Source organism: Eulemur rufifrons, chromosome 3 (genome assembly GCF_041146395.1).
Source record: "Eulemur rufifrons isolate Redbay chromosome 3, OSU_ERuf_1, whole genome shotgun sequence".
In the NCBI taxonomy this organism is placed as follows: domain Eukaryota; kingdom Metazoa; phylum Chordata; class Mammalia; order Primates; family Lemuridae; genus Eulemur; species Eulemur rufifrons.
The window spans coordinates 17,241,838-17,267,776 of record NC_090985.1 but is presented as its reverse complement, the minus strand read 5'-3'; positions in this window follow the sequence as shown (position 1 = coordinate 17,267,776).

Here is a 25,939-nt window from a genome sequence, read left to right as displayed (position 1 = left end):
CAGCTCTGGAGAGGTGCAGTCTGAAATCCCGCATTGTAATTGTCTGGGTTGCCCTATAATTTAGGATGCTGAGTGTGATATAAGAGGGCCATTAAATCAGGACATTAACCATGTCAGAAAGTAAATGAGCTCCTTTGTTGAATGGGTTTCTGTGGTCCCGAAGTCACCAGGGTAAATCGTTCACATGAGTACAGCTCCCACGAGGGGTCTGCACGGGCGAAGACTAGTAGGAGTGGGCTTCTCACACGCATCCCAAGTGTGTGCACACGGCCACACACCCTTGCACACAGGCGCACTCCACCATGTAGAAGACAGTATGCCCTTCCAGCTGAGGTCGAATCGTTTTAACAGCGAGCGCGTCTGACCACTAACTGGAGTGGGTGAGGGACTGGCCTCGTTTTTACAGAAAGGCAAGAGACATCAGTTATTTAGCAGGCTCCCTTGGAGGCAGTGGTCTTTGGTGGCTTTAAGTTAGCATTGCAAACTTCACCTTGCGCTTCCAGAATTTGTATCTGGGTGATGGCTCTTCATCTTTGACTTCATTTTGTTGCAATACATTTTTCTATGAGAGTGTGTGCATGCACGTGTGTGCATTTTAAACTAATATGTGTTTATTTACTTCACGAATCGCATGCCAGTCACTTTTCACATATATCATTGTAGGTTAAAAAAAGATCTGTAAGTTATAGAGAAAGAAATTGATGTAAAGAGGGAGGTAAAAAACATTCAGGTTAATATCAGCCAACAATCTGGAACCTAATTGTGAAGGTGGTTACACGAATCTACACATCTTAAAACTCACAGGACTATACACTAAATAGAGGTCATTGCTACTGTTTATAAATTTAAATATTAATAATAAAAGCAAATAAACAAAAGTATTGGCTAGGTAGAATAATTAGACATCCATAAGCAAAAGACCAAAAAATCCCAACCTAACCCTCCTACCTTATTTAAAAAAGTAACTCAAAATAGACCACATAAAACTATAAAACTGTTAGAGGAAAACAGGAGAACATGTTCATGACCTTGGGTTAGGCAAAAGTTCTTATATTTGACATGAAAAGCATGACTGAGAGAAGAAAAATTTTATAAATTGGATTTCATCAAAATGAAAATCTTTTGCTCCACAAAAGGCAGCCTATTAAGGGAATGAAAAGACAAACCATAGACTGGGAGGAAATATTTTAAAAATCACTTATTAGAATAAAGACTTACATCCAGAATATATAAAGAACTCTTAAAACTCAATAGAAAGAAAATAACTCAATTTTAAAAGTGGGCAAAATAACTCCAACAGACCCTTCACCAAAGAAGACATAAAGATAGCAAATAGGTACATAAAAAGACTCCCAACATCATTAGCTACTAAAGGAATGCAAATTAAAACCACAACAAGATACCACTCCCTCCCTACTAGAATGGCTAAAATAAAAAATACAGACAATACCAAGTGCCAGCGAGAATGTGGCAACTGGTACTTCCACGCGTTGCTGTGTGAACACAAAACGATGCAGCTACTCTGGAAAACAGTTTGCCAGTTTCTTATTAACTTAATCACACACCATATGACCCAATAAGCCCACTCCTAGGTATTTGCTCTACAGAAATGAAAGCATGTTAACACAAAAACCTGTTCATGACTGTTTATAGAAACAATATTCACAATTGCAAAAAACTGAAATACCCCTGATGTCTCTGGATGGGTGAATCAATAAACAAACTGGCATACGTATGCCGTGGACTACTACTCAGTGATAAAAAGGCCCGCACTGTCAGTGTACCCGACAACACAGACGGACTTCACAGGCATTACGCTGAGTGAAAGAAACCAGTCTCAAAGGTTGCCCATTGTATGAGTTCACAAGGCAAAACTATAGCGAAGGAAAACAGACCAGTGGTTGCCAGAGGATGGGGGAGGAAGATTTGACTACACAGGACAGTATGAGGGAGGCGTTTGGGATCATGATACGCTTCTGGAACCTAATTGTGAAGGTGGTTACACGAATCTACACATCTTAAAACTCATAGAACTGTATACTAAATAGAAGTCAATTTTATTGTTTGTAAATGTAAATATTAATAATAAAAGCAAATAAACAAAAATGTTGGCTAACACTTACTGAGTGCTTACCACGTGCTAGGTAAGCCTTATTCTAAGTGTGCTGTCCAAGGTCATGAAAGGAAATTCACTCATTTCCATCTTGGTGTCTCTGAGTCCAGCTTTCCAGCACCCCCCAGCTACCTGCCTTTTCAGCTAAACTGGCAGGAAGCCAAAAGCCCAGAACAACTTAATGTTATTATGGGTGATTGCTCTTAAAATGACTTTTCCACTTGGTTTCTCCTTTAGTTTCATAAACCGGTGCATGTGATTTGTCTCCTACCACAAGACCTGGCCTTCCTTGGTTGGGCAGGAGCTGCGGCCGGCTGGGGGGTCTGCTGGGAGCACTGAGGCGGGACTCTGCTTGCAACAGCAGGCTGAGCAGACCAATGCCGGCCCCAGGAGTCAGTCCTGTGGGAGCACAGAAAGTATTAGAATCCGGTTCTTGACACACTCATAAGTAGGATGGAAAAGGACCACCCTGGTTCACTCAAGGGTGTTCCTGGAGCAGGACTGCCCCAGGGTGCCCTGAAACTAGTGATCCCGCGAGTAGGGCTCAGTAAGATGAGCATTGCTCTGACATAGGTAAAAATTCAAAGTGTTCTGCACAAAGCCTGTGATTCTCCCTGCACACAGCGAAGGAGGGGGCTTTATCTGGCCACAGTCAGGAGCAGATTTCAGAGCCTTCATGGGCTTCAGGGAAGGTTCTGGAGTTGCTTTGTGGCCGCAGGTGACTCTGCCCTGCCCTGACTTGGATGAGGCCAGAGGAGGCATTCAGGGGGCTTCTGCACCCTCCGATCCTGAGGATGGTCAGACATCTGTGAGCTCGGTCTGTCTGGCCTCTCCCCCACGGCATTGCTGCCCTGGGGTCGCTGGTTGTAAACCAAGTCCTGCTTGTTTTCTGCACACCTTCCCTGATCCGCCGTGCAGGTAGTGGGGCTCTGACAAGGTGCGAGGGAAGGGCCCAGGTGGGAGGCCAGAAGCTTCTCACCTGGGGGACAGACCCCTGTGTGTGGACCCAGTGGAGTGAGATAGGAGACATGTAAGGAGTGTTTTCTGCATTGAGGGGAATTTCAAAGAAATTCCAGAAATAACCATGGGAAGACAGAGCCCTGCTTGAAGGGTCTTAAGACTGTTTCTCAAACAAAGACTGTGAAGGCAGGACAATTAAGTGGGTTGGGGACTCAGAGGGCCTTGCTTTAATTTATTTTTCTCAGGAAAAGCACAGAGCAGATAGGATTACCGAGATCACACGGAGCAGAAGGTGATGTCATCAGGTGAATAGAGAGCCTTCTGGTTGGGGGTGGGCTCGCCTAGCTCTCGGCCACCCAACAGCTTCCAGCAGGGAGGGGAGCCGACCTCCGGGCAGGCACAAGAGCAGGGCTGTGTCGTGAGACAAGCCTGTGCCATGTGACTTATGGGCCACACAAACCACTGTGAATCTCACTTCCCGTGCCTGTAAATGGGGAATGATAAGACTCTTACCTGCCCCATTGTGAAAATTCTATAAACCAGACCAGAGCCTGTGTCCGTGCCAGTGCATGTAGCATTAATGCGAAGATGGCAGCCGGTGGGCCTGTCCTGCCCCAGCTCTCTTCCCCTGGTGGCTCTGCGAGGTAGCTCACTTGTCCTGGGCCAGCATGTGTCTGAGCTGGAAGTCCAGGAGGAAAGTGGGCACATATCTACTCACCTGCCTGCCTAAGTTAGATTTCCAGAGGGTGGGAGCCTTTCCATCTGGAGGCCCCTGAGTGCTGCCATGGGCCCGAGGGCCTGAGTTTGGATTTGGACGTAATGTTTTGGTGGCATCAGCATTGGGGAGCAATGAGGTCCCCCCCAGATAGCTGCTCCTGCATGACAGCATAAAACCCCCACGCTCTTGCGGCTTGAAGAAGAGAATGCCTCCAACAATGCTGCAGCTTTATGTATCAGATTCACCGGGCTCAGCCCACCCAGGAGGTTGCTGGGAAGAGTGGACAAACCGTGCAACTGGACAGACAGTGCAAGTGGACAGACAGTGCAAGGATTTACATTTAATGTTGATGTTAAGATGATGCCTGTTGAGAAGATGATATAGTTTTTCTCCTTAACATGTTAACATGATGAAGTGTGTGTATTGATTTTCTAGTATTTCTGGGATTGAAAACAAGATGATACTTTACATGTAACGTTAACATTTTATGGCTGAATCAAAACATTGAAAACAACTAGCACGATCAAGCTTATACTGACGCCATCTATCCTTTAGTATTTTCTCAGTATTTTAAAATTTAAATTTAGACAATTCTAAATTTTACTTTTAAACATCCTCTCATGATTTTCTAGCTCTCTTACTTCCTTTCTCTGCTATCTGATTCCAAGTCATGCACCTTTTTTCACATTTCAAAATGTCTGAAAATAGGATGTGACAATGGATGACATTTTGTCGCTTAATCAGCAGCATGTTTTTTCCCGTTCTTTGTGGTGCATTGTATGATCAACAGCATACCGTACTTCTTTCTCAAATTTTGGTTAAACCAATATTCTTTATTTTGGCTGTAAGGATGCAAAGTTGAGCCATGCAGCAAATGGAATTACATTTTCTGTCTGGTGCAATCTTTGTTCCTTAGGAATTATTTTGTTTTCATTTGCTTAGTATTTTACATACCTAAGTTAATTATTTTTTAATGATTCCAAAAGAACCATTTAACTCCTTTCAGTGCAAACACATTAGATAAGCTGTCAGTTTCATCATTTTTTCTTCAAACTAGTGGCAGACTGGTAGATGTTTAACACCTGGCTCTCTAAAAGAAAGCATAAACGTTTATACATGTATATATATTTACTATAAGTGTTACTGACACAAGGTACAAGTAGCACACTGCTTACAACTAACAATAAAATATGCATATTCTTTACTGTAACTTCCATATAGCTGTTACTTACGTAAAGCTTTCATTGACTTTCGCCAAACTGTTCTATCTCTAATGAACCAGTATAATTTTTCCATCTTTCATGATTGTTAGTTGACATTTCCACTTAATGAATAAGACAAAAATAAAACAAGAATTTTTTAAATTTATTTTGTTCATCAATGATGTGAGCAACTTCTTTGCTGAATCAAATATTAGTTTTCAAAAACCAGAAGAATATTTCCTTGTCTTTTTCCTGCTATTCACAACATAATAGCTTCAGACTTGACCCACTTTAAAGTTTAATCTGCATTATTAATAATTTATTCTTTATTTTCTTAAGTGTAGACAAGCGGAATGATAAGTCATGCCCTGATTTGTAGCTTTTGCCAATTTCCGTGGTGTAAATACTCCCACTCTGGCCAATATCAAGCTACCAGTGTGATATCACTGAGCATGGGGTTGGCAAGAGGTATGCATTATACTTCCACTGTACAAATACAATAAACGCAAATGACCTGAAGAACACAGATACTAGTAAAATGTAGTCTAATTATTAGAAAGAGATGAATTTTGAGTATTTATCACCTTTGTTTCTAATATGATTTAAGTTATATAATTTAATTTTTAATAATGGGTGTGTTTAACAATTGGGCTTGCAAAATTCCTGAATTTTTAACAATTGACTCCCATGGGCTGACCCTAGCAGCATGCTTGATAGAGCCCCCCATCCTCCTGTACCAGATAATGCTCGAAGTCCCCTGCACAGCTGTTGACCTCAGATTTCTCTTCGTCATGATCCTACAACTTCCCTTTACCTTCTCCTGCATTGGATGCCATTTCCTAGAACCCATCTCTTCCTCTTTCTTGGCTTTCTCCTTCATGTTTGTGGAATACATACTTTAGTAGTTCCCCCAGAAAAGGAAAATGGAATTTTTCTTGTCAGATCATCCAGGCACACGTTGAATGGAGCATCACTTCTTTCGAGTGCTCACCACTTGGCTGAGAGACACTTCATCACCACTATTAGCTAGAAGTCATCACTCACTCACTCTTGCATTTCTGATCATTTGTTCAACAAGCACTAAGAATCTACTATGGTGTATTTTTCTTACCGTCTTGATTATAGTAATGAACGTTCTTTTGCTACTTACAGTCTTTCATGTGGAACACTGCACTTTTCGAGTCTTTGGCTTTGATATTTTTACCTTACAGTTTCCATCATCGAACAACCACGATTGGAGCCTTGTTCTATTTCATGTTCTTTCCTGCCCCTGTCTCAAATGCCACACTCCACACTTCACTCACTGTAATTGGTCGTTAGTGTGATAAAGACAATGGTAAAGTCCCACTTTGCATGTAGCTTGTGTGGTGGTTTCTGAAATGTGTTTAGGTGAGAAAAAGCATATTTATTTGCCCTGTACTCCTGATCCGTGCATTAATTTCTTCAACCCTTAACAATGACAATCTAGAGACTTCTCACTATAAAATTCTAGAATTCTGTCGTGTGAATAATCTTTGGGCGACTTTACCCAGGGAAATCTGTAAAGATGAGAAGGAGTAGGGAGGCGGGGAAGAGAGAGAAGACAGGAGGAGAGAGCAGAGGGCAGGGAAAGAGCATCTGAAGTCAGTTGCTTGGTAGGAATATTTGAAATAAAAAGATTCACTCAAACTAGTATGTTGTGAAATGAGCTAAAAGAATTCTAATGGATTTCCAAAAAATGGAAAAACAAAACAAAACAAAACATCTACATTTTAGAAAATCCTGCCTGGGTCTATGATCTTTTCATTTACTGAGTTACATCCTGAGAATCTGGGATCAATGAGAAACCTTTAAAATGCCAGCCTTGTTGGAGATCATGCTTAGGGAATATTCCAGAAGTATTAAAACTGCCTGGGAATTCTGTACTGGTCTGTGCTTCCAAGGGTTGGTGCCACCCCAGGAAAGAAGCTGGGTAGGATGGATGAATTCCTTGAGGGCATTTGGCTCTGTGCCCTATGAGGCTGGCACCCTAGTGGGGTGGCAGTTCCCTGGGCCCTCATCCCTCATTCTCCACCAGCCCCTTCCTGTGGAGCCCACCGTCAGGGAGTCCCCGCATGGATGGGGCAGCCCACCACCTGCCTGACCCCTCTGACGCCTGATCCCATTGATGCTCAGGGCTTCTCTGTCCACCCCAGGATGGTGGCACTTGGGGTGCGTTTTCCATGTTCTCCTTCTTGGCTTCTGGGCTCTGCTGGCTCTGCATCCATCATCCCCACTCCACACCCTGTTCCGAAGCACCCTGGGTCTCAGACCACCCCCTGTGGATGGAGCTGTGTCTGGATCATTCTGGGGCTTGGTGCAGGCTAGGCACTTGTTAAGAGGTGTCGCGGGGCCCACAGAGGGAGAAGGTCCCACGCTCCTCCTCTTTTCCCTGCGCCTCTGCTGTACTCCCAGACAGGGAGGGCTTGGCTGTGGGCTCTGCCCCATTCCTACTGCCCTCCTGAAGCCATCACAGGAACCAGAGGGTGTTGGCTGCCACAGGGGACCCATACCAGAGGGAGACGAGGGCGGGATGCCCAGGGGGGTCAGGAGTGGACAAGTTCAGAAGGTTAGAGCAGGGCACTCAAAGCAGAAAAAACAAGTTTTCCTTGGGCCTGCAGCTGAGCACAGACAGGCTGGCACAGGGACGGGACAGGGGAAGAGGAGGTGGGAGCAGGTGCCAGGAGTGTGCTGAGATGGCTGCAGTAGCCGTCTCTGCCAAGTGCCTGGGGGAGCCACCTGGCTACATGGCCCAGGCAGGCTTGGGGCCAACAGATAAGCACCTATCCCCCAAGAGTGCCTGTGATCAGGGCACCAGGGGAAGAGTTTGTTGGGCTCATAGTATCCCGCTGGGACCTGTCTCTGCTGTGCTCACTTCCCCTTATCAACACACCTCCTCCCCCAGGGGAAAAGCCTGCTCTTCCTCTCCTGGGCTCCAGTAGCAGGTCCTGGTCTATGTAATTAATGTGGCAATTTTCCTCACTCTGTGGTGTCTACAGTGGCTCTGAGCCATGACATGGACTTCTGATCTTTATCTAACTGTTCATAAGTGGATGTCTTTGCTCTTCACTCACGTCCACTGTATTGCAATGCCATGGCGCTTCCAGGGGCCTCTTAGCACGTGTCACCTTTGAGTCTGCACGCATGTGCCCATTTTGCTAACTGGACAGACCATCTCAGCCTGCTCAGCTACTTCCCCTGACACTGTCATTGAGCTCCGGCACTCAGCTCAGCCCAGGGTCCCACAACTCTTGTGTACACACATGAATGTGCAGACGTTTGTTCCCCCAGAGTGGAAGAGGGGATCCCTCCATGACCCAGGTCACTGGCAGTCAGAAGGCCTCTTGTCTTGCCTCTATGGCCACAGGAGACCATCCCAAAAAGACCACAGTCATCACAGTCATGAATCAGGATGTTTCCCAGGGTTTGGCTGCCCAGGTTTACCCGTGGCCATCTGATTACATGCTTTAAATCATTACAAAGGTAAATTATCCGTGTTACCAGCCTGGTGCTGGAATCTACTTTTCTGTTGATGGAAACCCTGCAGTTTTACATTAATTATAAAGGGAATTCAAGGTTGCTTATGAGAGGCTTTGCCCACAAAGAAAAGTTTGGGAACCACTTACGCCCCAAAAATGAGGGACAAGGGGGGTGGTTCCCAACAATCAGTGATTTGCTATTAATCAATTTTTTTCACCTCTTTTGAATTTGACCTTTATCTAAAGAAAGCAAGTAATTGGACAAAGTAAATTAAGAAGCAATCGGAAAATTTCCACCAAAATGAGGGGATTTTCTTTTTAAAGTCCCCCCTCCCCCGCCACTTACTTTCATATGCAAGATGAAAATTCTAGATATGCAGGAAAAGCTGGAGCATGGTTAGAAACTATTATGGATTTTAATAGTAATTTTTAAAAAAATTCTACCTTAATTTTATTCTGCACCAAAGAAGGATACATTTTCTACTTTTTACTGTTGTCTACCTGCAATAACCTAACTTTTTTAAAAAAGTTTTTAAAGGGTATGAGATCCTATGCTGTCCCTTCTAATCTAAGCCTGTGGTCCCCAACCCCAGGCTGCAGTCAGGTACCGGCCCTCCCTAGCCACCTGCGCATCCCCCCACCCCCATCCCTGGAAAAACTGTCTTCCATGAAACTTAGGAACCTGGCTGCACAGCAGGAGGTGAGCAGCAGGAGCAGGAGCAAAGATTCACCTGTGTTCACAGCCAGCTGCTCCCCATCGCCTGCATCACCGCCTAAGCTCCGCCTCCCCCTGTCCGTGGAAAAATTGTCTTCCATGAAACTGGTTCCTGGTGCCAAAAAGTTTGGGGACCGCTGATCTAAGCCACAAGCAGGAACCTGCCGAGTAACCACTGATCCTCACTGGCTACTCTTGAGAATTCCTAGGGAATGGACAGAGTAAAAGGAAATGAATTTCCACAACCAAAGAGATGGGCGGCTGAGGAAGGGATCCCAGATTTCCGGACTCACGGTGTGGGAAGAGATGTGTCAGCTGGAGAGCTGTAGCATTTCCTCAGTGGAAACACGCAGTTTCCTGATAGATCAGCCTGGAGGTAACGAAATCTGAGCTCTATGAATTATAGGATTTAAATTCTGCAGATTTTTGGAAGTCTGATATGAAACATTTGGGGAATTAACTTCTAAATCCAACAACTAAAAAAAAAAAAAAGATGAGGTGATAAAAGATTACCTACAGCAATAGTTTCCTCTGTGAGAAAATATAATTACTGGAGTCTCAAGTGATCTTTCCTTTTTAAAACAAATACTTTATTGCCTAGGTGTGATTTTCCTGCTCTGGGACAAAAGTACAGATTGAGAAAAACTGCCGGCACCTGCATTTCTAATGATTGGGGGGAGTTTGTTTTATCAACTGCTCACAGGATTGAAATAGCACCTCTGGGATTGATTTTCCTTTCCTAATTTTTTGCTTTTGTGGTCTCCAGACGTTGAGGGAAGAATGGCAAGACAGCTCCGTGGCACAGCTGTGACGTTCAGGGTACAGAGTATTGCAATGAGGACACTGCTGTTGATCCAATGCACCGCCCCCCCCCCCCCGCCCACCTCCCTGGGACAGTGTGGGGCAGGCAAGCCAGAATGCGGCTGGCTGGCAGAGGCTTTTTCAGCTATGGTGGTGGAATTCAGAAAGTATTCCATGATTGTTTCAAGACTTCCAGGAAATCTGAACCTTCAAGAGGAGAATTCCCCAGTCAGGAAGCAGCTCCCTGAACCTGGAAAAGGCAGAGAAAATTACCAAGCCCAAGGCCGAAGCAAAATAGGGCTTGGTTCCTCGAACTCAAGTTGTGCCCAGCCTAGCTTTGTCCCAGGGAGGCCACTACAGGTAGCAAGCCAGACAAAATAGAGTAGGCTCATTCCCCACCCCCCCAATGCATCCCACAAGGACAACTAAAAATCCTGGCTATAATACAACAAACAAACACAAGAAGGCTCTGCAAGAGGAAGGCAGGCAGACTGGCTAGGGATCTAGGGACTTGAGGAATGACATGGTAGTGATTTCCCTGGGGTTTCTTTTTATGTCCCATATATCTTGGATAGGGTGCTAGAGAAGGCTGCAACCCTGAAACACCAATAGGTACCGTTCTTTTTAAAGCCCCAAGAAAAGCCTACTCTCTCTAGAGCAAGGACTAGGAAAAGGGCTGCTTAGCAAAACAGAAACCATTTTGACAGCACCCACCTAACTCCAGTTCTCCACAGCCATCCTCCTACCCAGGAGTAGCAAGGGGCACTCTGGTTCCCAGGCCATCAGGGTGGTGTCAGTGAGGCTGACGAGGGAGCCTGGACCCTTATTTCCTACTCAGAAGTAGCAGATGGTACTCCCCCCTTCCCAACCAGAGAGGATTTCAGAGTGCAGGGAGCTAGAGAAAGGGACTTTTAAAACCCGTATATAAAGTTCTGGTTAGACTCTCAAGTGACCTACACATGAAACTGATAAGAATTAACATGACAAAAAACTTGAGACCTACAATATGGAATACCACCAGAGTTTTTGGATTGTCTCAAGGTAGCACACAAATGAAGAAGATTGGACCTGTGTGCTAAGCCTGCTAAAAGGAAGATTTAAATAGGACCCAGAGTCTCATAACGTAATATCCAAATGTCCAGGATATTTTAAAAATTGTTCATTATACTAAGGACCAGGAAAATCACAATTTAAAAAAAACAATCAACAGATGCTTATACTGAAATGATTCAAATGCAATTTTCTGACAAGGATTTTAAAGCAACCATCATAAAAATTCTCCAATAAGCATTTAGGAACACTCTTGAAATGAATTAAGAAATAGAAAATTTCAGGGAAAAAAAAGGAGATATAAAAAGAGCTAAATAGAAATTTTAGAACTGAAAAAATATAATAATAAAAATTAAAAACTCACTGAAAGTGCTTCATAGCAAAGAAGAAACAACAGAAAAAAGAACCTGTGAACTTGAAAGCAGATGAATAAAGCTTACCCAATTTGGACAACAGACATAAAATAGACTGAAACAAATGAACAGAGCCTCGGGAATCTGTGAGACAATAACAAAACATCTAATATCTGTGTCTTCAGAGTTCCAAGAAGAGAGGAGAAAGAGAGAGGGGTTGAAAAAATATTTGAAGAAATAATGGCTGAAATTTCCCCAAATTTGGCAAAAGGCAGAAATCTACAGATTCAAGAAAGTAACTGAATCCCAAACAGGATAATCCAAGAAACTCATGCTCAAACACATCATAATCAAACTCCTGAAAACTAAGGACATAGAAAAAACACTTAGAAAGAAATAAGTGTTCTCTGCAGGGGAACAATAATTCTAAAACAATGGCTATCTCATCAGAAATCATGGAGTCCAGAGGGAGGTAGTACCTTTTTCAAGTGCCAAAAGAAAAACACTGTCAACCCAGAATTCTATATCCAACAAAAATACCCTTCAGGAATGAAGAGAAAATAAGAGCATTCTCAGATAAAGGAAAGCCAGGAAAATTTGTTACCAGCAGATCTACTCTAGAAGAATGACTAAAGGAATTTCTTCAAACAGAAAGGAAATAACAAAAGGAAACTTGGAACATGAGGAAGGAAGAAAGAACAAAGAATTGGGTAAAAATGGAGTTAAATAAAATATCCTTCTTTTCTTTAGTTTTTTAAATTAAGTTTGATTGTTGAAGCAAAAAATTATAACATCATTTGATGTGATGCTCAATGTATATAGAGGAATTATTTAAGGCAGTTATATTATACAGGAGGGGATCACTAAGGGCACCTAAATGGAGATAAGTTTTTTATATTTCACTTGAAGTGGTAAGAGATTGACACTAGCTGACTGCAATAAGTTACATATGCATATTTTAATACTTATAGAAACCATTAGGAAAACTATCCAAAGAGATATATTCACAATATTTCAGATAAATAAAAATAGAATTCTATAATATATTTAAGTAACTCACAAGAGAACAAGAAAATGGAAACAGAGAAATAAGAAACAGTGGGAACAAAAAGAAAACATTAATAAACTGGCAGAGTAAAACCCTAACATATCCATAATTACATTAAATGGAAATGATCTAAATATACCAGAGATTGGCAGAGTGGATTAAAGATCATGACTTGACTCAACTATTTGCTGTCTACAAGAAGCTTACTTCAAATATACTGACATAAGTAGTTTGAAAGTCATTACATACAAAATGTCTGATTTTAGGCCGGGCGCGGTGGCTCACGCCTGTAATCCTAGCACTCTGGGAGGCCGAGGTGGGCGGATCGTTTGAGCTCAGGAGTTCGAGACCAGCCTGAGCAAGAGCGAGACCCCATCTCTACTAAAAATAGAAAGAAATTATATGGACAGCTAAAAAATATATATAGAAAAAATTAGCTGGGCATGGTGGTGCATGCCTGTAGTCCCAGCTACTCGGGAGGCTGAGACAGGAGGATCGCTTGAGCTCAGGAGTTTGAGGTTGCTGTGAGCTAGGCTGACGCCACGGCACTCACTCTAGCCTGGGCAACAGAGTGAGACTCTGTCTCAAAAAAAATAAATAAATAAAAATAAAAATAAACAAAATGTCTGATTTTAAATCAAGTGTAGTTTATTATATCTCAAACAAGAAGCAGTGCAATTAATCAAAATATGTGACTAAACTTTCAACACAGTTTTGTCATCTTAACGGTAGTTTGTTAATGCCAGCAGTGAAGAAACCTGGAGAGTGAGTGGCTATGAAATCATGACAGGTGTTTTCCACAGCTTGTTGAGAATTGAATATTTTTCCCTGCAAAAAGTGGTCCAAAGCCTGGAAGAAATGGTAGTCAATTGGTGCCAGGTGTGGTGAATACAGTGAATGACAGAGAGTTTCCAAGTCTAGCTTCTGTAGTTTGAGCAGCGTTGTTTGTGTGATATGTGGTTGAGTGTTGTCTTGCAAGAGGATTGGCTGTCTCTATTGACCAATCGCGGCTGCTTAATTGCAAGTATCCTCATCATTTTGTACAATTGGTTGCAGTAGACATCCGCTATAATCCATTGACCAGGTTTCATGAAGCTATAGTGGATAATGCCAGTGCTGGACCACCAACAGACACCATTAGCTTTTTTTGATAAACATTCAGTTTTGGACTGTGTTTCAGCACTTCATCTTTATCCAATCATTGTGCTGAACTCCTGCGATTGTCAAAAAGAATCCATTTTTCATCACACATAACAATATGATATAGAAATGGTTCGTCTTTATGTTGTGACAGCAAAGAAAGGCAAGCTTCGAGACAATATCTCTTGTGACACTATTTAATTCATGCAAAACCCATCTATCCAGCTTCTTTACCTTGCTGATTTGTTTCAAATGGTCCAATATTGTTGAAATAGTAACGTCAAAACTTGCTGCTAATGCACACGTAGGTTGAGATTTGCTTCCACTACAGTTTCAGCTCATCATTATCCACCTTGGTCTCAGGTCACCCATGTGGCTCATGTTCAATATTAAAATCACTAGAACAGAACTTCTCAAACCATTGACACACTGTGTGTCCATTAGCCACATCCTTCCCAAACACTTTGTTGATAGTTCAGGATGTCTGAGCTACATTGGTTCCACGATGGAACTCATATTCGAAAATAATGCAAATTTTTGGCTTATCCATGGTTTCACAAAAATTGCTCTAAAAAAATCTGAAAGATAATCACAAGACAAAACATGCATTTGAAAGACTGAGGATGTACCTTCACAATAAAAATAAAACCAGAAGTGTCAAAGTGAAATGTCAGAGATATCAACTGTTAAACTTAGTATTGAAGGAAATTGGACATTGCATACTTAATAACCTAATAAAAGAAGAGGCAGTGAGATGGCCATGGCCTTGGGTGGGCAGAGGACAAGCTGAGTTTGGATACTAAGTCAACAAATCAGAGATGTCATCAAGTTCAGAATCAAAGTCAAAGGGGCAATTCTGAGCTCCCACAGTGAAATGGGCGTTTGAAAAATACTGTCCTCAGTGATCACCACTGTTCCCCAAAGTTCATGCTATTATCATATTTCATTAGTGATGAAACTGTCACTCCAAGTCTTGACTCAAGACTTGCCTGAGACCAGGCAGCTAATAAGTAAAGGACCAGGGGCATCTATCAAGTACATCCAGATTTTTTTTCTATTAAGACAAGGAGAATGGACAAAGTAAGGGGGCTTGTAGGTTGGAACAGTGGGTTCTGGCAAGGTTGTCAGATTTCTAGGATAGCTCTGTCCTGAAACCCGGAGCCTGAGCCATGATGTCTGGGATTTACTTTGAAATAATTCGATCTGTGTGAGTTTGGCTGGGGAAGTCGGGAGTGTAGCTGAAACAAGACTATAAATGACTTAATACTTGTTGAAGCTGGCGATGGTACTTGTGGGTCCATCGTCTGGTCTCTCTACTTCTGTGTATATTTGAAAATTTCCATGATAAAGTGATTTTTGAAAATGGTTGCCAAAGATAATGTGGAAAGGAAAGAGAAGTAGAGAAGTCACATGCTTGAGGGAGAAAGGGAGGCCAGGCCAGGTTCCCTCAGGGCTGGGGTAGGGGTTGGGTGGGAGGGATGCCACTGATGGGCTCGCTGGGTGTGTAGGAGTTTTGGGTGTTGCTGGACATGAACCAACTGAGTTTTCCTACTATTTGTTGCAATGTTTGTCCACTTAGCCCAGCATGCCTGGAATCCCAGGCCCAAGCAGATATGTGCTTGCTGGAGGGAGTCCAATAAAAGGCCATTCGGTCCCTTTTAGGAACGGGAGCTCTGAAGTGGGCACCCCAAACCAAGCGGACTTCGAAGCCTATTCCCCATCCTTTTGTCCTTCATCACACCACCTGGCCTCAATCCACCTGGCACCTATGTTCAAGCCCTTTACCTTTTCACACTCTGCTCCTGTTCTGCCCTTTTCCCAAAGCCATGTCTGTTCCAGAACGCCCCCCTCCCAGCCGCAGTAGTGCAAGCGCTCTGCTTGCACGTTCTTAAAACAATTTCTGAGCTACCGACCCACTAAGAAATTCCTCTTAATTATTTAGATAAGGGGCAATGAGTTCCACCACAATTCCTGTCACACATATCCCTCCACCAAATACACTGACTCATTTGCTTTTCATTAATGTAAAAACATAAACTCCCAGTGTATTAATTTGTGTCTGTTTCTAATATTTCAATCTGGCACGGCGTGGTCTGTGCTGATTTGTTAGCTGCCAGGACGCAGGAACCGTTCTGGTTTTCTTAGCCGGGCTCTGTGCAGGAGAAAAGGCCTGCTGCCGGGCACCCCTCAGATGCTGCAGGAGAGGCGAGCTGACTTTGTGAAAGCGGAGGTGAGCATGGTGAGGTGTGGTGTGCACACTCCCCTGCCCCGGGCTGCCTCCCCGTCTGTCTGGCACCCCGGACACTGTGGCAGCCTCCTTAGTAGGACCCGCAAAGTCCAACTGCTCTCTTCTCTGATGGCAAAACTTCTCAGTCCCATCTCCCCAGGACTCTCTTCCAGGATGGAAGAGACCACCCTTGAGTGGCAATGGCTTCCTTGGTTACCCCGCCCCGGTAACATTTGCATTGTAATACCTCGGTCCAAAGGGTTGATACTGTAGGCATTTGGGGCACCTTTGAAAACTGAAAGAAGAGATATTTCAGAGTATAGGTGGTTTCCAGAGCCTTCATATCTGTCCATGTGGGCTGTTGCAGGAAGCTGACACTGTGTTCAGATTATAAATCACTCAATAAACTGTGACAAAGGAAAACATTGGCAAATCACCTCCAGCTCATTGATGAAGGCTATATGAGGATATGATTCTTACCCACTCATAAGGAATATGGGAGCCTCTTTGAGAAAAGTGGAGTGAGCACCATCCCTGGACACAACTGGCTTTGCCTGGGAGGAGCTGGCACGGAGGGGGACCTTTCACTCTGGGGATCCACAGTTTGGGATGGATTTCACTGTGGCTGTCTTGGAGAGGAGATACACTGTTGGAAAGAAGACAGAACAGAAGCCTTCCAGCTCCGTAATGCTGGGCTCCTTCCTAAGTACACACTGGGATTTTTGAGCTCCTGCATGCTGTAGTACAGTGAACTCATTTGGAAAGGTAAAAATTCTTATCCCGAACGGGATGGGTCAAATATTTCCTTCAAGGCAGCCCAGATGCTGGGACGATCCCTCCCTTTCTCCCTCTCCAGTTTCGGCCTCCTGACGTCAGTGAAGGTTTTACTGGCCTAGAGGCCTTGGCCTTGGGCCCAGAAAGCATCACTGTGGACAGCCCAGACCCGAGGCTGATGGCCCAGATAATTGAACAATCTGGGCCCAAATGCCAGTTTCTAAAGCCAGACAGATTTCTGTGTAGCTTGACCTATCATTTAAGCCAGACAGAAAAGCTTTGACATTTCTTCCCTGCTCCCTCTTTTTAAACAATGTAAAATGCTGTTCCACATCTAATTATACTGGAGAAATGTGACAACTATAATTTTAGACATCAAATGCCCACAAAAAATTTTGTAAATCTTACAGATTCTATTCATCAATAAATTGGGTACAATTAAGCATTCTAAAATGATATTTTTCTTTTTTCCTTATTTAAAAAAATTTCTAGCCCATTGGTAAAAGTTTCACAATATAAAATTACTTCTAGAAATTTGAAACATGTACTTAGATAGATAGATATCTTAATGTTTTAATTTAATTTAAATTACATACATAACTTTTCTCACGAGCAGTTCTATGAGTATTTACATGTGCATAGATTCTTGTAACTACTATCACATACGGGATTCAGAACAATTCCAGTATCCTGAAGGATGTGTCCCTGAGGTTGCCCCTTTGTAGTCAAATCTTCCTTTCACCCTTAACTCCTGGCAACCACTTATCTGTCCTTCATTATAGTTTTTATTTTTCCAAAATGTCATATAAATGGAATCATACAGTAGGTAACTTTTTAAGGGTAACTCTTCTGTTAACCACAATGCCTTTGAAATGCACCTAAGTCATTGTGTATAGCAATAATTTGTTCCTTTTCATTGCTGAGTAGTATTCTATTGTGTGAGTATACAATGGGCACATTTACCCATTGAGAGACACTGGGGTTATGAATAATGCCATAAACATTCATGAAAAGATTATTGTGTCAATGTAAGTTTTCATTGCTCTATAGTAAATACCTAGGAGTGTGATTGCTGGGTCATGTTATAAGTATACGGTTAACTTTATAACAGGCTGCTCAACTATTTTCCAGAGTGATTGTATTATTTTGCATCACCATCAACAATGTATGTATGAGAGTTTCAGTTGCTCCTCATCCTTGTTAATACTTGGTATTAATTCAGTTTTTCTTTTTTAAATTTTGTCACTCTAATGGTCATGTAATGGTATGTCATTGTGGTTTGAATTTACATTTCCTTAATAAATAATGGTATTGAGCATCTGTTCATGAGTTTATTTGCTATCCATATATCATCTTTGGTAAAGTGTCTTTTAAAATTTTTTCTCTTTTAATTTTTATTTTCTTATTGTTAAGAGTTCATCACATATTCTGGATACAAGTCCTTTATCTAATATGTATTTGCAAATGTTCTCTCCCAGTCTGTGGCTTGTCTTTTTATTCTCTTAACAATGCAAAAGTTTTACGTTTTGAATAAATCCAATTTACCCATTTTTTTTTCCTCTATGGGAAAAATTTCTTTTTGGTATAAAATCTAAGAAACCTTTGCCTAATCCAGGGTCTTGAAGATTTTTCTGCTAATAGTTTAATCATTTCAAGTTTTACATACATACATCTTGTAAATTGATCTTATGTGCTATGACCTTTCTCAACTCATTAGTTCTAGAAACTTTTTAAAAAGTAGATTTTCTACATGAACAACCATGTCATCTCTGAATAGAGATAGTTTCATTTCTTCTTTCCAATCTGAATGCCTTTTATTTCTTTTTCTTGCCTTATTACATTTGCTAGGGTTCTAATATGGTTTTGAATAGGAGTAGTGACTGTAGGTATCTTTGCCTAGTCCCCAGTCTTAGAGGGAATGCATTCAGCCTTTCACTATCAAGAATGAGATTAGCCATAGGTTGTTTTATATATGCCCTTCATCTGGTTGAGGAAGTTAACTTTTATTCTTAGTTTGCCAATAATTTAAAAAAAAATTATGAAGGAATGTTGAATTCATCCAATATACTTTATGCATCTGTTGATATGATCATGTGATTTTTTTTTAGTTAAGTCTATGTGATGGTTAATTTTATGTGTCAACTTGGAAGGTGCTTTAGGATGAGATTAACATTTAAATCAGTACATTTTGGGGAAAGCAGATTGCACTCAATAATGTGGGTGGGCCTTATCCAATCAGTTGAAAGTCCAAATAGAACAAAAAGATCAGTCTCCCTGAGGAAGAAAAAATTCTCCTACAGATTGCCTTCAGACTTCATCTGGACCATTGGCTATCTGGGGTCTTGCCTACTGGCCTTCAGACTAGCACTACACCATTGGCTCTCCTGTCTCTCAACCCTGCCAGCCCACACTGCAGATTTTGGACTTCCCAGGCTCCATAATTTCATGAGCCAATTCTTTACAATAAACCTCTTTATACACACGCGCACACACACAGACAGCCACACAACCCTCTGTTAGGTTTACTTCTCTGGATAACCCTAACATAGATTTTGGTATGAAGAGTAGTTCTACAGGAACAAAATCTTAAGAGTTACTTTTCCAAATTGGTTCTGCGGTTTCTGGAGTTGATTCTGTAATCTGATTACATTTAAAGACACTAATGACTACTAATGACTATTAGTCGTTAGTAGCAAAGAGAGTACTGATAGTTCATGGAGTGATCTGGTAGTAGAGATATGCAAAATATCATCATTGGAAACTCCTAATCAAAGGCTTATAAGAAAAAAGGATCTGAGTGACTGTGTACATAATACTTTCCAACATTTTTGTCAAACTAACAAGTATAATGAAATTGGCTGGTTGCCTTTGCTAATGTTGCCAGGCAATGTGGGGAAAGAAAAAAATAAGCTCAGAGATGTGAGTTCCCAGCTCAAATGCTGAATTAATAACCTGAGGGCATCTACGTCTACCCTGAAGGAGACTGTTACATTCTATAGCTTCAGGGGTGAGATTGCTGAAAAACAAACCCCGAATCTCATCCTGCAAATAGCTGACTTACCAGCGTAAACTGAATTTCCAACCTTGCAGACTGCTAAATAAGGGAATCTATTGGAAAGGAACGAGATCCCAAAAGTTGAAATGGGATGTATGGAAAGTCAAAATAGAACCCTCATGGAGCTGAGGACATTGAGCCCTAAATTCTGATAGGACTTCTTTGCCAGTAGAAGCCACATGTCTGCCCCAGTACAAACAGTCTTTCCACCCTAGTCTGAGATCAGCCCTGCATTGGCAAGGAGATTGAAGTGGCTTTCCGCAGGGCAGCTGCTTTGAAAGACACTGTGACTCTCCTCGGGACCCACCCCCACCACACCTCTTTGTTTCTAAACCTGTAACTAGACTTAAGTCCCATCAGGTTGGCAAAGGTGAGGTACAAAGTGCGACCCATGAGGAGGTGTGCCGCACTGCAAAGGAGCTACTTGAATATTCTAATCTACACACTCAGAAATCTGGGGAACATGTGTAGGAATGGATTTTATGGGTGTGGGATAATGGTGGAAGGAATATAAGATTGGATTGGGACAAATTTATGGATATGGGCCCATCAAGCAGAGATTATGCATTTAATGTTTTTCAGCTCAGGGAGTTAAGAAGGGCTCTTCACAGTTTGGCTGGTTGGTTGGCTGAAATGAGGATCAAAAAGTGACCCAGAGTGAGAGAGTTAGAAATAACAGGCCTGCCTTCTTATCCTATAGAGGAAGGTATTCATTCAAAGGCTTAGTGAGGTTGGAAAAGTTAGAATGGATATATCATTTAAGGCCTACTCAAACACCCTGGAAGGGTCCAGAAGACATACCTTTCACCAGACTGTGAGAAATAAATTTGTGAGAAGAGCCCCAGCATCCTTGAAGTGCTCTGTGATCACTTTTCTCTGTAGGAAAAAACTTACTATGTGGTCACTGAATTGATAAACCTAAATGCAATGGGAGTAATTGGACCCAGGGTAGCAGGGGCCAAGTTACATGCTCAACTGCCAAAGGCAAGGTGGGCATAGTTACCATAATGCTCAACACAGTCAAAGCAGCAATCAGAATAGTCTGACTCGTGGAATTACAGTGCAGGCTGGCAGTTATCACGGTGTTCTTAGAAGTGAAATAGACAGGAAGCCTACTAAATTCTTACTTGATCTGTATAAGCATAAAAGTTCTAGTTCAAGTAAACAAAAGTCTAATCCAAATCATAAAAACAGAGAAGCGTGGCCCCTCAGTCAATTCCCAGACTTGGGCTAGTTTATAGACCCAGAACTCCTTGACTGAAGGGGAGGGTGGGTCCCCTTGAAGAAGGATTCAGGACACTGCCAAAAAATTTACACTGTTAATCTTTCTCCCAACCTTTTGAGAAAGACCTACAGCCTTTGTCAGTAGAAGCAGCATCTCTGCCCCCACTGGGGAAAAGAAAATAATCAGACCTTTTGAGGATTACTAGACACTGTCTCTGAACTGGTACCACTAATGCCAGGAGACCCAAAACATCACTGTGGCCCACCAGTCAAAGAGGAGGCTTATGGAGGTCAGGTGATCAATGACATTTTAGCTGAGTTTAGTTTCACGGTGGATCCAGTGAGTCCCAGAACCCATTCTGTGGTTATTCCCCTAGTTCCAAAATGCATAATTGGAACAGACATGCTCAGCAGCTGGCAGAATCCCCATATTGGTTCCCTGACCTGTGAAGTGAGGGGTACTATGGTGGGAAAGGCCAAGCGGAAGCCAGTAGAGCTGCCCCCACCTAGGAAAACAGCAAATCGAAAGCCATGCCACCTCCCTGGGGGGAATGCTGAGATTGGTGCCCCCATCACAGACTTGAAAGATATAGGGTGATGATTCCACAATGTCTCCACTCAACTCACCTTTGTGGCCTGTGCAGAGGACAGAGGGAACCTGGAGAATGGCAGTGGATTACAGGAAGCCTAATCTAATTTTAGCTGCTATACAAAAAGTGGTTTCATTGCTTGAGCAAATTAACACAACTCTGGTACCTCGTATGCAGCTATTGATCTGGCAAGTGCCTTTTCTCCATCCCTATTGCAAAAGACCACCAGAAGCAGTTTGCTTTCAGCTGGCAAAGCCAGCCACACATCTTCACTGTCCCATCTCAGGGCTATAGCAACTCTCCAGTCCTGTGTTATAATTCAGTTCGCAAGGATCTTGACTGCCTTTTCCTTCCACAAGATAGCACTCTGGTCCATTGCCTTGATGACATTATGCTGACTGGACCTAGTGAACAAGAAATGTGATTACTCTACATTTATTGGCAAGACATTTACATGCTAGGGGTGAGAAACAAATATAAAAATTCATGGGCCTTCTACCTCAGTGAAATTTCTAGGGATCCAGTGGAATAGGGTATGTTAAGATATTCTTTCTAAAATAAGAATAAGTTTTGCATCTGGTCCCTCCTATAACCAACAAAAGAGGCACAATGCCTAATGGGCATCTTCGGATTCTGGAGGCAACATATTCTGTATTTGGATGTGTTACTCCAGCCCATTAACTGAGTTCCCCAAAAGCCGGCAGTTTTGAGTGGGGCCCAGAATAAGAGAAGGCTCTGCAACAGGTCCAGGCTGTGCTGCAAGCTGCTGTGCCACTTGGGCCATGTGATCCAGCAGGTCCAATGGTTCTTGAAGTGTCTGCAGCAGACAGGGGTATGCTGTTTGGAGTCTTTGGCAGGTGCCTATAGGTGTTTGGCCACAAGCACTGGCCTTTAGGATTTTGGAGCAAAGCTCTACCATCTTCTGCAAATCACTACTTCCCTTTGAGAAACAGCTCTTGGTGTGCTCCTGGGCCTCAGTAATGACTGAATGTGTAACCATGGCTGCTTATCTGAACTGAGTGTTATCTGACCCACCAAGCCATAAAGCTGGGCATGCACAGCAGCACTCCATCACCAAACGGGAGTGGAATATACAAGATAGGGCTCAAGCAGGCCTTGAAGGCACAAGTAAGTTACATGAAGAAGTGGCCCAAATGGCCATGGTCCTCACTCCTGCTGCACTGGCTTCTCTCCCATCTGCACCCACGGGGGGGTTCCCTATGATCAGTGGACAGAGGAACAGAAGACATTGGCCTGGTTTACATGATATGGAGGCACCACCTAAAAGTGGACACCTGCAACCCCTTTCTGAGACATCCCTGAAGGAAAATTGTGAAAGGAAATCCTGCTCGTGGACAGAGGTTTGAACAGTGCACCCAGTTGTGCACTGTGCCTGGAAGGAGAAATGACCAGATGTATGATTACATACGATATGTGGGCTGTGGCCAAAAGTTTGGCTGGATAGTCATGAACTTGGAAGAAACATGAGTGGTGCCAAGGAAGAGGTATGTGGATAGACCTCTCTGCATGGGTGAAAAACATGAAGATATTTGTGTCCCATATCAATGCCACAAAAGAGTGACCTCAGCAGAGGTGGATTTTGATACTCAAGTGGATATAATGACTTGTTCTGTGAATACGAATCAGCCTCTTTCCCAGCCACCCCTGTGATCACCAATGGGCTCATGAACAAGTGGCCATGGTGGCAGGGATGGAGGTTACGCATGGGCTCAGCAGCATGGACTTCCACTCACTGAGAATGGCCTGGCCATGGCCACTGCTGGGGGGCCCAATCTGCCAGCAGCGAAGATCAACACTGAGTCTCCAATATAGCACCCTTCCCTGAAGTGATCAGCAAGATACCCAGTGGCAGGTTAATTATATTAGACTGCTTCTACCATAGAAGGAGCAGCATTTTGTCCTTGCTGGAATAGACACTCTGGATAGGAACTTGGCTTCCCTGCACACAATGTTTCTGCCAAAGTTACCATCTGTGGACTTACAAAGTGTCTGATCCACCATCACAGTATTCCACACAGCATTGCATCTGATCAAAGAATTCACCTCACAGCAAATGAAGTGTGACAGTGGACCGATGCTCGTGGAAGTCATTGGCCTTTCCATGTTCCCCATCATCCTGAATCACGTGGCTTAAGACAGAATGGTGGAATGGCTGTTTGAAAACTCAGTTACAGTTCCATCTAGGTGACAGTACCTTACAGGGCTGGGGCAAGGTTCTCCAGGAGGCTGTACATGCTCTGAATCAGCATCCAATATATGGCGCTGTTTCTCCCATAGCCAAGGGGTGGAGATGGGCGTGGTGCCACTCATCACCGCCCCAGTGACTCACCAGCAAAATCCCAGCTTCCTACTCCCATGACCTTCTACTCTCTTGGCCTAAGGTCTAAGTACCAAAAGGAAGAACGCTTCCACCAAGAAACACCACACTGATTCCACTGAACTGGAAGTTAAGACTGCCGACTGGCCATTTTGAATTCAAGCCTCTAAATCACGAGGCAGAGAAGGAGTTACTGTGCTGTCTGGGGTGATTGACCCTCACTACCGAGGGGAAATCAGACTGCTGCTCCCCAGTGGAGGTGAGGAAGAGTATGTCTAGCATACAGCAGATCCCCCAGGGTATCTCTTACTATTACTAAGCCGGGTGATTCAAGTCAATGAAGAACTGGAACAACTCAATCCAGGCAAGACTACTAATGGTCTAGACACCTCAGGACTGAAGGTTTGGGCATCCCACTAGATAAACAGCCACCACTGAGGTACTCGCTGAAGGCAAAGGGAATACGAAACGAGTAGTGGAAGAAGGTAGTTACAAATACCAGCTGTGATCTCGTGAGCAGTTACAGAACCACGGACTGTAATTGTTGTGTTTCCTCCTCATTTTGTTATGAATGAGTTTGTGTGTGTGTATGTGTGCATATTAAACACCTTTGTTTTCGTCCCTGTCTTATCCCCTTATTCTGTAACATAAGATGTATTGACTTTATATCATACTATCTAAGTATTGTTAATTTTACATCATGGAATTTAAGTTACAGGATATCAAGGACAAGAATTAACATCATGCAAGGACTTTGTGTCCTCTTCTGGGAAAAGAGTCAGTGTGATTTCAGGTGTGTGCAAGATAATTGTATTCTAAGGAGATGCATATGTGTGCCAAGTTGACAAGAGGTGGACTTTTGATGGTTAATTTTATCTGTCAACTTGGAGGATGTTTTTGGATGAGATTAACATTTAAATCAGTGAACCTTGAGTAGAGTAGACTGCCCTCCACAATGTGGGTAGGTCTCATTCAATTAGTTGAAAGCCTGAATAGAACAAAAAAGCTGGCCTCCCTGGGCAAGAGAAACTTCTCCAGCAGACAGACTTTGAACCTCATCTGTACCATTGGCTGTCCTGGGGCTCGAGCCTGCTGGTTCACACTGCAGATTTGGACTCACCAGCCTCTGTAATCATGTAAATCAATTCCTTATAGTAAATCGATCTCTCTCTCTCTCTTTCTCTCGCTCTCTTTCTCTCTCTCTCTCTCTCTCTCTCTCTGTTTCTGTTGATTCTGTTTCTCTGGAGAACCCTGACGGTTAACAGACTAATACGGTCTGTTAATGTGGGGAATTACATTCATTACTTTTAAATGTTGAGTCACCTTTATCTTAGGATAAACCTCACTTGGTTATGATGTATTCTTTTTATAAATTACTGTATTCAATTTGCTAATATGTTATTGAGGATGTTTGGGTCTATAGTCATGGGGATATTGGTCTGTGGTTTTCTTTTCTTGTACTTATCTCAGTCTGGTTTTGGAATGAGGGTGACATTAGCCTACTCACATATGTTGGGAAGTGTTCTTTCCTGTTTTCTGGAAGAGTTTGTGAAGATTACTGTTATTTTTTCCTTAAATGTTTGGCCAGATTCACCAATGAAACCACCCGGGCCTGGAGTCTGCCTTTTTAGAAGGTTTGTTTTTGTTTTTTTTAAACTACAAATTCGATTTTTAAAATACATACACAGTTTACTTTAATTTTGGTAGTTTGTGGCTTTTAAGAGATTAGTCCATTTCATCTAAATTATTAAATTTATATGCATAGAGTTGTTCATAGTATTCTTTTATTATCTTTCTGATGTCTTTAAAAGCCTTTCCTTTTTTCCTCTGATGTTGATAATTTGTTTCTTCCTTTTGTTTTCTGTCAATCTGGCTATAGGTTTATCATTTTTATTGACTTTTTTGAAGAACCACATTTGGTTTCATTGATTTTGTCTGTTGTTTTCATGTTTTAAATTTCACTGATTTCTGTTTTCATCCTTATTGTTTCTGCTCTTCTCCTTGTTTTGGGTTCATTTTGCTCTTTTTTTTTTCTCTAGTTAATTGAGACAGAAGCTTAAATTATTAATTTGAGGCCCTTCTTTTATAGTGTTTGTACTTAATACCATAACTTTTCCTCTAAACACTGCTTTAG